This window comes from Tachysurus vachellii, chromosome 3 (genome assembly GCF_030014155.1).
Source record: "Tachysurus vachellii isolate PV-2020 chromosome 3, HZAU_Pvac_v1, whole genome shotgun sequence".
In the NCBI taxonomy this organism is placed as follows: domain Eukaryota; kingdom Metazoa; phylum Chordata; class Actinopteri; order Siluriformes; family Bagridae; genus Tachysurus; species Tachysurus vachellii.
The window spans coordinates 9557357-9570567 of NC_083462.1; the positions used below are offsets into that span (position 1 = coordinate 9557357).

The following is a 13211-nucleotide window of genomic DNA, read 5'->3' on the forward strand; positions in this document are numbered from 1 at the left end:
AACTTTTGGTAGCTAAACTTGTGAACCTCAGTCATGAAGGCATTATTTTCTATCAACCTCACAATTCACAATTCAATTCAAGTTTATTTGTATAGCGCTTTTTATAATGGACATTGTCTCAAAGCAGCTTTACAGACAGCTTTAACATAAGGAGTAATATAAAGAATTAATATAATAAAAATTCAAAATATATATAGTTCACAGTGTGTATGTATGTATAAGTATTTATCTCCAATGAGCAAGTCTGAGGTGACTCAGGCAGCAGTGGCAAGGAAAAACTCCCTTAGACGGTAAAGGAAGAAACCTTGAGAGGAACCAGACTCAAAGGGGAACCTCATCCTCATATGGGTGACACTAGATGGTGTGATTACAAATATACAGTCAGGCAAGTGTTGTATTGGTGTAAGGATCACATGGAGTTCAGATCTCCTCTTAGTATCACAGAGTCCAACTGGAGCTGGTAGATCTGTAGATGTCTCAGGATTCTCACAGAGTCGGCCTCATCTCGTCTGGGTGTCTCGGCATGGGTAGAAAAAGAGAAGAGCAGTGCAGAGGGATTAACATATCTGCTGTTCATAAAAATGTGCGTCTAGTGTAATAGTGCACAATATAATGGGATGTATTATGTGTACGCCTGACTAAAGAGATGAGTTTTTAATCTACATTTAAACTGGGAAAGTGTGTCTAAGCCCCGAACACTATCAGGAAGACTATTCCAAAGTTTGGGAGCTAAAAAAGAAAACCTCCATTGATAGCATAATGCTAGGCTTTTCTTAGAGTTTCTTTTCAAGTTCTTTTAGAGTTTGTTTGTGCCATCAGTGTTAAACTTACTTTCAATTACTTAGTAACAATATATGTAGGATTTCACTGAGGAGTAAATGAAACACAACATGAGGTGCTGTTATATAAATATAATCAACATCAGGGTGTTTTAGTTCGTTATTCCAACCCAAAGGTCCAACAGAATTTCCCCCTTGTACCACTGCAATTTTCCAACACTAACAACATTCGAATAATTAAAAGAATGACACGTCATAGATTTTCTCTGTAACAGTATATATAACAGCTTTAAACACTTGTTCGCTCATCAGCCCCTCTGTCATTTTCCTCGGACTCTATAAGATGACGAGGTCGACAAATCCCTCATTTGAAAAGCGAGTCTCCCTATATGGCTTTTTTCCCTAAATGCGGAATGAGCGTCCCGTTACAGAAAACTCTGTGCAAGTTGTTTGATCAGAAACAACATTACTGAGAGTGAATATAAATTTGTGCTTTACCTTGTAGCCTGGACTACAGTCTACAGTCTAAGGCGTGTTTTTACAGCAAATGAATCACTGCCTTCTGATCAATCAGAGTTGAGAAGTTAACAGCCGTGTGAATGATTACAAATGAGCCAATGATTATAATGTTACTCGTTATGGGAACTAAAACTACTTCGAATTGATAATAGCTCAATGAGTCAGATTGTATGCTGCTTGAAGACTGTGTGTGTGTGTGTGTGTGTGTGTGTGTGTGTGTGTGTGTGTGAGAGAGAATCTGGACAAGCAGTAACCTTTCCGACGATGGCCTCTTTTCCTATTACAGCCCTGACACAGGATCTGCAGAGATGATTTAACGGCGGCATTTTGTTTTGCTGACTTCACTCCTTTTTTTCTTCCTTTCCTGCCCCCACCCCTCGTACCCTACCAACTATTAAATGGGGAAACCATGTGGGAAGGGTGGCCAAGCAGCTAAAATCTATTACGCCGCAACTTCCTAACGTGTTTTATCGCATTGAGCTGACTGCAGTGTGTGTCTGGATCTGCTCTTCTTTGCTGATCCTCCCTTCTTCACCTCTCCTCAGCCCACAAACTCCTCTGTACGTGGGCACAAATTGCTGCTCTGAGGTCCTGGATTTCCTCGGAAAAGCAAAAATCAGAGCCATTTTTTCTTCTCCTACCTATTTTCCTAAAGATTTTCTCCCTTAGAAAAAAAGAAGTGTCTGAAATAGTTGTTCCGCTAGCACGATGGGCGAATGCGGTGAGTCAGCTCGACTCGCTTCAGCCCCCTGCTGAAGACAAGGAGGAAAAACACAACTTAGACACAGCTCTTACTTCTGAAAGTTTCTTGTGCCATATTCCATCTCCCTGTGCAACCTTTTAGCATCTGTTTGAGTGAGCTGTTAGGTAATGAGTTAATAAAAACGAGTTAGTGTGCCTTTTTTCCTCACTTACTCTCCCAGTCTTAGCAACACCTTCTTGTCAAACAATAGCTTTGTAATAATACTGTTCCCATCTCAACGTTAATCAAAAAGTGCAGGAAGGCCAATAATCTGCTTCTCTTATTGAAGGGATTCACAAAAAGCCGTTGGGGCACTTTGTCATGGCCGCCGGTCAATGGCCGAGCGCTTTGTGCTCTATCGATCCGGCTCACGTGGCCTCTCCTCAGGTAATTGCGGCCGAGCTGGGTGATAAATTTGCAGCATTTCTTCAACCGTTTTTAGAAAAAGCAGGTCTATAGAGAGCGAGACCCGCAATCACCAGTCGGTGGCACCTTACAAAGGACAAACAATCTCTTTGCGATCACGTTCAGTGTCAAGAATTTCATACTTTCAAGCAAGAAGAAACTCAAGCAAGCTTCTTTAAGGGAAATTTAAGGCTGTGCTGTTGCTCTGAAGTAAGCTGTTGTTTAAATCACCAGTGACGGATTTCCAACCTTCGTGTAAACATTATTTAAGGTCAGTCTGGGAAATTTGCTTTTGCTCACTTTAATTTAATCCACAAAGGGAATTGGCGTGCAGATTAATCCCCAAACAAGGTCTATTTAATTAACATGTTCAAACATTCTCGGTATAATCCCGCCTTAATTTAGGTGTTATAATGCTGTTTTCGGTTTAGTTTTATCTGAAATATAATTCCCTAACACTGACTCGTATGCTTGGAATATAGGCTTAGCCCTAAACAGCTGTTGGCTTCCTTAAAGGTGACTTAGGTAAGATTAGTATTTTTTATATTAGGTCTCTAAAGGTTAGTTGAGTTTGACATTTGAATGATTCTTGTTCATGTTCACAAAGATCTCCCAAGATCTGCAGTGGCCTGTAGAGAGGCTATAAAATGATTGACAGGTGGCATATCCTAACACAAACAAGCATTCAGGACCAAGTCAGTTTCCACACAGGTTTACTCAGTGACTGTTTTTTAACATGTTCTACATACAGTACTTTCCAGGCTATTTGTACAGCATATATTAAAAAGAAGGTTTCTCTTTTAATACCCTGGCCAGGTTTCTGTTTGGGCGGGCTATCTGTCAGTTTTGCTCTGTAATTCATCACTTTTATTAATGAATGAATGTGAAGTTTTAAATTGCACATCAGTCTAAATTGATAAAATGATGTTTATAAATGAAGCTGTATCTCTGCATCATTTTTTACATTTGTTTTGCCTGAGCTGAATATTTGCTTGCATTAAAATTCATGACATGATTTTATTTTAATTTTGTAATAAATATTTTTAATAAAATACAACTTTTCTGTTTTAAAACATATTTATTTGTATGGGTAAAAACAAGAAATATATTTTTTAATATTTATTTATAAGCCATTTATTTATTTAGTTAGTTACTAATACTATTTGTTTCCTTGTTTTTCCAGTTTATTTATTTATTTATTCTAAACCGAGACTAAAGTTTTCCTTGTTTTTTTCTGTCTACATTTAAGTACAGCATGAATCTCTCTGATGTCCCAAATTGCCGTTTCCTTTAAAACAAAATGCCAGACATGACCGCATTAGCAACGATCCAATAACGTAAATGCCTACTCGCTTCTTGTGCACTTTTATCCAAAACTGTATGCTATCTCTCTGAAACGTCCTTTGATTGAATTAAGCCGTCACAGCTCGCCTCTGTAAGGACCAGCGGTGCAAAACTTTGAAAATCCAGTGCCCAGGGAATGCAGCAGGGGGTCTCCAAGAACTTTCCCTGAGATTAAACAGCAGATGAAAGGGGATAACACCTTTGCCGTGCAAGAGCAACACGTGTCGTGGACAAAAGCGATCAATCGTGTTTTCTCCCCTTCCTTTAGTCCGCATCCCAATAAGATTAGCTCAATCAATAGAGCCTCTTATGAGTGATTGGATTGTGTCTGGGCCTCGAGAGGGAAGAAGGAGAGAGGAAAGCAGCTCGATTTTCCCAATGATTAAAACGCACCCGAATTGCTTTGATAGCATCGAGGACCTTGGTTGTAGAGAGCAATGTTCAGAGCAGATAGAGGCTGGTGCCTGCTTATTACAGATACTAGGAAGGGATTCGACTGATACTTCAGTGCAAGAGGTAGAATTGTTCCACCTGGTTAGTAATGAGAGCTCAAAACAGGAGTTTTCAGGAGTCTTTGCATGCCCCAATAACCCTAAATGTGGGATAGTCTATTTTAAAGGGTCTAATAAGATGACTAATAAATTTAATACAAGTTAGTATGTTTGGACAAGTTCTTTTAGTCCAAGCACTTACAATAAAAGCTCTAATGTGCTGCCCAGTCCTGTGCTCTGATTCACTGAAAATTGATTCATCTAAATGGTGGTGAATAGCTAACATGCTATAATAACATACTGTAAAATAGCTAGCTAGATAAATGCATCAGTTTTAGTTCATGATGATTATTTTCTTTTAACATTTAAGCTAAGAGATGAAGTCCTTTCTTGCATCACACCTGCAAGACTTGACCCTGGCTAGCTTCTTAGCCGGATAGATTCATTATCAAAATGTTGAATAGCATGTTGTATGCATGTGCCCTCCGAAAGTATTGGAACAGCAAGGCCACTACATTTTGTTTACAGTAAATAATATTATTATGAATAAATTGATCTTGCCGGAGGGGACTGTGTAGCTTAATCCGGATTTGTCACTCAGCTGTGAATATATTATGCACATAAAAAATAGCTACATATCAAATGAAAACTTGGTTTGTGGGAAAGCCCAAGTGTTTTTGATTTCTTATCGGTACAATCTCTGCTTGAACCAGGTGTGCCGAATATGGATTTGTCCAACTGCTTATTCATCTAAACAATATTTTCACAAAACCACTTCACTTATTTGGGTTGCTCTGTATTTCTTTTCTGTGTGTTGGTGTCTGCGACTGCCTGTGTGTCTGTCTATCTCTGTCTGTGTATGTTTGTGTGTGTGTGTATGTCTGTCTGTCTATCTCTTTTTATGTATGTTTGTGTATGTGTGTCTGGTCTGTGTGTGTGTCTGTCTGTCCTTCTGTCTGTCTGTGTATGTTTGTGTGTTTGTGTCTGTGTTTGTGTGTGTCTGTCTCTGCCTGTGTATGTTTGTGTGTGAGTGTGTCTTTGTGTGTGTGTCTGTCTGTCTGTCTGTGTATGCTTGTGTATGCGTGTCTGTCTTTGTGTGTGTCTGTTTCTGTCTGTGTGTTTGTATTTGTGTGTGTGTCTGTCTCTGTTTGTGTATGTGTGTCTGGTCTGTGTGTGTGTCTGTCTCTGTGTATGTTTGTGTGTGAGTGTCTGTCTTTGTGTGTGTGACTGTCTCTGTCTGTGTATGTTTGTGGGTGTCTCTTTTATTTGTGTTTGTCTGTGTGTGTCTGTCTGTCTTTGTGTGTGTGTATCTGTCTCTCTCTGTGTATGGTTGTGTGTGTCTCTGTGTATGTGTGTCTGTCTGTCTCTGCGCTGTGTGTATGTGTCTGTCTATCTGTTTGTCTCTCTGTGTATGTGTGTGTCTGTCTATCTGTTTGTCTCTCTGTGTATGTTTGTGTCTGTCTATCTGTTTGTCTCTCTGTGTATGTGTGTGTCTGTCTATCTGATTGTCTCTCTGTATATGTGTGTGTTTCGATCTCTGTGTGGCTTTGAGAGTAAATAAGACATTGATTACTCACAGGTGAAAGTGACCTTAATGTAATATGTGGGCTATAAAAAAAATCATTTTTATTTATTGAAAAATCAAGTAAGCACAAACTCTCTAATTTTTTTCATTTACACTTTTAAACTGGTCCCTTTTGACCTGAATGGTCATGTTCTGACTTTTACAATCACCTTTCAAATGCAGGTTTTTACAATTGAAATGTAAGTTTTTTTTTTTGATTACTGAAATGTCCTCTTCTGCTCAGGGAAACCCTTCAGCAATATTTACCATGAGGATGAAATTGTTGTATTCTATTATAAATAATTAGGATGCAGTTTCTTTGCATGTGCATGTAAAGGTTTAGGAAACTGAAAAGGTTAAGCCATTTCAGTGCTCAGGTCTCGTCATTTTGAATTCCAATTACCCATAATCACCTGCCTCGCTCCTGCTCGGGCTTGCATGGCTGAGCAGTGTTTTAATTCAAAGATGGTAAACCATGATACACAACAAAAGGTTCATTAAGGCAAAGTAATTAAAGATGTGAAATGGCAAAGCGTCATGGCCGGCACTAATAAAACGCAGGCCTCCTGCGGCTGCTACGGGTCTTAAACTCTCCTGCGGAGTGAAGAGGAGTCTCCTGCCTCTTGCTCCTTCTTTATTCACCAGAGTGGAAGGTTCATGCGAAATCAATCGTTCACTGTATGCTACAATAAGTGTGCGCTCATTAGCACGACACACACACACATTCCTGATCATTTGTCTTCTTTTCACAGCGAGGCCTCTTGGGTGATTTGAATTCCCTTTTCCTTCAGATATGCATGCTCATGATGTCGCTGATGTTGCTGCTTATTGGCTTCAGTTCCTACTATAAGCCTTTAATTGGTATTGTACTGTAATTAGTACAATCGTGTTGTCTTATTATTGCGCTTCTATCGTTTCTCATGAATTAAAACGATATAGATAAAATAATAACCCTTTGGAAATCCATGATTTTGGTGTTTAGTGATTGAATGATGATTTTTTTTAATGTTAAGTAGTTTAGATGCATGATGTAACCCTAGCATGTTGTATTATTAGTCTGTAAGGATGGAAACTCAATGATCAGGTTATTGTCTTCCTGGTTAACTGGTTATCATATGCTTCTAATACTTAGCATTATTAGTAGCCTCTTGGTGGTCCTGCAACAGGACCCTGCGCTCTTGTTGCACTGAAGCCACTGAAGAGCCAGTTCAGTTCTAGCCCAGCCACTGAAGAGCTAGTTCAGTGTTAGCCAAGCCATGAAGAGCCAGTTCAGTTCTAGCCCAACCACTGAAGAGCCAGTTCAGTTCTAGCCCAGCCATGAAGAGCCAGTTCAGTTCTAGCCCAGCCACTGAAGAGCCAGTTCAGTTCTAGCCCAGCCATGAAGAGCCAGTTCAGTTCTAGCCCAGCCACTGAAGAGCCAGTTCAGTTCTAGCCCAGCCACTGAAGAGCCAGTTCAGTTCTAGCCCAGCCATGAAGAGCCAGTTCAGTTCTAGCCCAGCCACTGAAGAGCCAGTTCAGTTCTAGCCCAGCCACTGAAGAGCCAGTTCAATGCTAGCCCAGCCACTTAAGATCCAGTTCAGTGCTAGCCCAGCCACTGAAGAGCCAGTTCAGTTCTAGCCCAGCCATGAAGAGCCAGTTCAGTTCTAGCCCAGCCACTGAAGAGCCAGTTTAATGCTAGCCCAGCCACTGAAGAGCCAGTTCAGTTCTAGCCCAGCCACTGAAGAGCCAGTTCAGTTCTAGCCCAGCCATGAAGAGCCAGTTCAGTTCTAGCCCAGCCATGAAGAGCCAGTTCAGTTCTAGCCCAGCCACTGAAGAGCCAGTTCAGTTCTAGCCTAGCCACTGAAGAGCCAGTTTAATGCTAGCCCAGCCACTGAAGAGCCAGTTCAGTTCTAGCCCAGCCACTGAAGAGCCAGTTCAGTTCTAGCCCAGCCATGAAGAGCCAGTTCAGTTCTAGCCCAGCCACTGAAGAGCCAGTTCAGTTCTATCCCAGCCACTAAAGAGCCAGTTCAGTTCTAGCCCAGCCACTGAAGAGCCAGTTCAGTTCTAGCCCAGCCACTGAAGAGCCAGTTCAGTTCTAGCCCAGCCACTGAAGAGCCAGTTCAGTTCTAGCCCAGCCACTGAAGAGCCAATTCAATGCTAGCCCAGCCACTGAAGAGCCAGTTCAATGCTAGCCGAGCCAGTTCAGTTCTAGCCCAGCCACTGAAGAGCCAGTTCAGTTCTAGCCCAGCCACTGAAGAGCTAGTTCAGTGTTAGCCAAGCCATGAAGAGCCAGTTCAGTTCTAGCCCAACCACTGAAGAGCCAGTTCAGTTCTAGCCCAGCCATGAAGAGCCAGTTCAGTTCTAGCCCAGCCACTGAAGAGCCAGTTCAGTTCTAGCCCAGCCACTGAAGAGCCAGTTCAGTTCTAGCCCAGCCATGAAGAGCCAGTTCAGTTCTAGCCCAGCCACTGAAGAGCCAGTTCAGTTCTAGCCCAGCCACTGAAGAGCCAGTTCAATGCTAGCCCAGCCACTTAAGATCCAGTTCAGTGCTAGCCCAGCCACTGAAGAGCCAGTTCAGTTCTAGCCCAGCCATGAAGAGCCAGTTCAGTTCTAGCCCAGCCACTGAAGAGCCAGTTTAATGCTAGCCCAGCCACTGAAGAGCCAGTTCAGTTCTAGCCCAGCCACTGAAGAGCCAGTTCAGTTCTAGCCCAGCCATGAAGAGCCAGTTCAGTTCTAGCCCAGCCATGAAGAGCCAGTTCAGTTCTAGCCCAGCCACTGAAGAGCCAGTTCAGTTCTAGCCTAGCCACTGAAGAGCCAGTTTAATGCTAGCCCAGCCACTGAAGAGCCAGTTCAGTTCTAGCCCAGCCACTGAAGAGCCAGTTCAGTTCTAGCCCAGCCATGAAGAGCCAGTTCAGTTCTAGCCCAGCCACTGAAGAGCCAGTTCAGTTCTAGCCCAGCCATGAAGAGCCAGTTCAGTTCTAGCCCAGCCACTGAAGAGCCAGTTCAGTTCTATCCCAGCCACTAAAGAGCCAGTTCAGTTCTAGCCCAGCCACTGAAGAGCCAGTTCAGTTCTAGCCCAGCCACTGAAGAGCCAGTTCAGTTCTAGCCCAGCCACTGAAGAGCCAATTCAATGCTAGCCCAGCCACTGAAGAGCCAGTTCAATGCTAGCCGAGCCAGTTCAGTTCTAGCCCAGCCACTGAAGAGCCAGTTCAGTTCTAGCCCAGCCACTGAAGAGCTAGTTCAGTGTTAGCCAAGCCATGAAGAGCCAGTTCAGTTCTAGCCCAACCACTGAAGAGCCAGTTCAGTTCTAGCCCAGCCATGAAGAGCCAGTTCAGTTCTAGCCCAGCCACTGAAGAGCCAGTTCAGTTCTAGCCCAGCCACTGAAGAGCCAGTTCAGTTCTAGCCCAGCCATGAAGAGCCAGTTCAGTTCTAGCCCAGCCACTGAAGAGCCAGTTCAGTTCTAGCCCAGCCACTGAAGAGCCAGTTCAATGCTAGCCCAGCCACTTAAGATCCAGTTCAGTGCTAGCCCAGCCACTGAAGAGCCAGTTCAGTTCTAGCCCAGCCATGAAGAGCCAGTTCAGTTCTAGCCCAGCCACTGAAGAGCCAGTTTAATGCTAGCCCAGCCACTGAAGAGCCAGTTCAGTTCTAGCCCAGCCACTGAAGAGCCAGTTCAGTTCTAGCCCAGCCATGAAGAGCCAGTTCAGTTCTAGCCCAGCCATGAAGAGCCAGTTCAGTTCTAGCCCAGCCACTGAAGAGCCAGTTCAGTTCTAGCCTAGCCACTGAAGAGCCAGTTTAATGCTAGCCCAGCCACTGAAGAGCCAGTTCAGTTCTAGCCCAGCCACTGAAGAGCCAGTTCAGTTCTAGCCCAGCCATGAAGAGCCAGTTCAGTTCTAGCCCAGCCACTGAAGAGCCAGTTCAGTTCTAGCCCAGCCATGAAGAGCCAGTTCAGTTCTAGCCCAGCCACTGAAGAGCCAGTTCAGTTCTAGCCCAGCCACTAAAGAGCCAGTTCAGTTCTAGCCCAGCCACTGAAGAGCCAGTTCAGTTCTAGCCCAGCCACTGAAGAGCCAGTTCAGTTCTAGCCCAGCCACTGAAGAGCCAGTTCAGTTCTAGCCCAGCCACTGAAGAGCCAATTCAATGCTAGCCCAGCCACTGAAGAGCCAGTTCAATGCTAGCCGAGCCAGTTCAGTTCTAGCCCAGCCACTGAAGAGCCAGTTCAGTTCTAGCCCAGCCACTGAAGAGCCAGTTCAGTTCTAGCCCAGCCATGAAGAGCCAGTTCAGTTCTAGCCCAGCCACTGAAGAGCCAGTTCAGTTCAAGCCCAGCCACTGAAGAGCCAGTTCAATGCTAGCCCAGCCACTTAAGATCCAGTTCAGTGCTAGCCCAACCACTGAAGAGCTAACTCCTAGGTCCCAAGCCTGGATAAAATAGGAGGGGTGTGTCAGGAAGGTAGCTAGGAAGGGCAGGAAGGGCACCCGGCGTCAAACCCATGCCAAAAATCAAATATGTGGACCAGATAATCCTCTGTGGCGACTCCAAACAAGGAGCAGCCGAAAGATCAGAAACTTGTTAGCATATTAGCACAACTCAAAATTAAGCCAAAAAGCATGGTTTGTTTGGATTTGTAGAACTGTACAAATTTACATGACCTGCTGTGAAAACTAGTAATTCTATATTAAATTAACTGAAAATATTATTTAGTCACCATCAATTTCCGTATCTAAAATCAAAGGTTTTCTCAGACAGGACGATAGGATATGAGTAGAATGCAATATTTCTCGCTCGGCTTCTTTTCTTCAGAGAGATATCATGTAATGGAGGCAGTTTGGAGCTGACAGTCTGTCCCCGGGGGCACCCTGTTTCCTCATCGCTCTGTCACAATAAATATGTGGATTAGATAGTGATATGAGCTTGGCATATCAGGACATGAGCAATGTACGCCATTAAGACGAGTTTAGGAATAAAAAATCCTGCCATCGTTTTGAATGGAAAATTGTAACACTTGCTATTTCACAAAAAACGATGACTCACATAATAAGGATATTATGTCAGGTTTGTTAGGATTGAATGAGTCTGATTTTCTTCCATTCCTTCTCTGAATGTTAAAGGTTATTAAGAATGATATTAAGATCTCTGGTTTGGCATTTGGCTAGTCAAATGTAGGTCTCATGTCAATCCTAAAGTGCAGCTTCAAGTGAAGTACAAACGACGCACTGATCAGTATCACACAAGAAGAATTTCTCCTTCTTCCTTCTTCTTCTTCCTTCCTTCCTGCCTTCCTCCTCCTCTTCTTCTTTCTTTTTTCTTCCTTCCTTCCTCCTCCTCCTCCCCTTCTTTTTTTCTTCCTTCTTCTTCTTCTTCTTCTTCTCATCCCTCCCTCCCTCCTCCCTCCCTTCTTCTTCTTCTTCTTCTTCTTCTTCTTCTTCTTCTTCTTCTTCTTCTTCTTCCCTTCCTTCCTCCCTCCCTCCCTCCCTCCCTCCCTCCCTTCCTTCCTTCCTTCCTTCCTTCCTTCCTTCTTCTTCATCTTCATCATCTTCTTCATCTTCTTCTTCCTTCCTCCTCCTCCTCTTCTTCCTTCTTTTTCTTTCTTCTTCTTCTTTTTCTTCTTCTCCTTCTCTTTCCTTCCTCCTTTCCTTCCTTCCTTCCTCCCTTCCTTTCTTCTTCTTCTTCTTCTTCTTCTTCTTCTTCTTCTTCTTCTTCTTCTTCTTCTTCTTCTTCTTCTTCTTCTTCTTCTTCTTCTTCTTCCCCCATTCACTGTACAATAAATACTATTTATTTTAAGTGCTAATAGTTTAGTTTAGCATAGCGTTGCTGTCAGGCGGAATCCTCGTATCTTCAAAATCATTATTTTTGAGGAAATTAAAAAAACTAGTTTTTAGTCTGCGTTGCAGTGGATTGTCTTGCGCTAAATTCCTGTCCTCAGACGAGCACCAGAACTAGCGGGGGTCAAGATTTTTTTTTCTTTGAGCCCAGTGTTTTGAAGACATTTACCTCAGAAGACGTGTTGATTCGTTGCGACTCTCTTGAGGAGAAGTATGCCGTGAAGCTCTCCCGCGGAGTGAGGAAGAGGTGGACAGTTGAAGTGTCCAATGGAGTTATGAGATTTGCGCTCAAGCTATTTTCAAGACTTTAGATTGGTTAATAACTTGTAAAAATTACAGACCCACGTGGGGACTGACCAATAGCATCGATATGTGAAAAATATGAAATTGACCGAATTTGGACATACGAGGTTTCCACCCGACAGCGACGATAAACTATATTCACCTTAACCCACTTTTCCTGTGGATACTGTTGATTTGTACTGTTTAAAACTTGCTGCTGTAATCATGAAGATTATATTGTACTCATCTTATTGCTTTCAAGCTGTTTTTCTGATTTTTTTTTTGTTGTTGTTGTTTGTCTGGAAACCCTGAGACTTGTTTGGTTGCTTGATTGGAAACCCAATGATCATGTTACTGTCTTGCTGAATAAGCTGTTTGAAACACCATGACCTGTTTATTAGTTTGTAGAGTCTAATTTGACTCTTGTTTGGAAACTCTATAACCTGCAAAAAACTGCTGAATCTGTTTGGAATCTCTGTTTGGTTATCATTGGTTTGTTGAGTCTTTACTGTTGTTTTATTTCAAGCCATTTTTGCCAGTAGGTTTGAGACACCTGAGCTGACTCTTTGATCAGGAAGTCTATATCGTTACTCATCAGGTTGCACAGTTGGAAACCCAATTAAATATTAGTTTGCAAAAATAACTGCCAAAGGTTTGTGAGCACCTGACAACTGAAATGTGTTTCTTCACCAAACCGTTGGTGCAAATTTGTTTTAGCATGACATCCCCCATGTGTATATAAAGCTATACTCTAATAGCTGAATGATCATATATCCCCACAGGCATGATCAAAAATAAGAATAGAGTTATTATTATAACAGCAAAAGAGGACTACATCTGGAATGGACGCTCAACAAGCACTTATGGTCAGGTGTCCACAAACTTTTTTCCATTTACTTTATTTGGTTGCGTGGTCGAAATCTATGTGATAATTTTATTCTGTAGCAGAGTCTGATCCAGAAATCTAACCAGATTCTTATCTAGCTGTTGTGAACTATTTTGGTGGAGAGTTCAACCTCTAACAAATGTAATGTAATGATGTAAATAATTTCCAAACAGGATTGGCTAGAGGTGTGTATATCCCACTCGGTTTCCTCATTAGTGCCGTGTTGTATCCACCACTTTCCTTTAATTAGCGTTTGGTGTCACTGGTCGGCTAAATTACGAAAAGGGCTTCTGCGTCATTTAACACTATTTTCTTCCTCACCAAGCACCTTTGAATATATTATAATTAAAATATGGAGGAAAATAACTTTAGAACATTGAGTTCTGATGGAAGGAGAGGTCTGATG

At 42.6% G+C, this 13211-nt stretch overlaps 1 protein-coding gene across 1 annotated transcript in view; it reads left to right on the forward strand.

Annotated features, from left to right (window-relative positions):
- Positions 1 to 13211, forward strand: part of phf14 (PHD finger protein 14) — a 90488-nt gene that overhangs the window by 56814 nt on the left and 20463 nt on the right. The window lies entirely within an intron of this gene.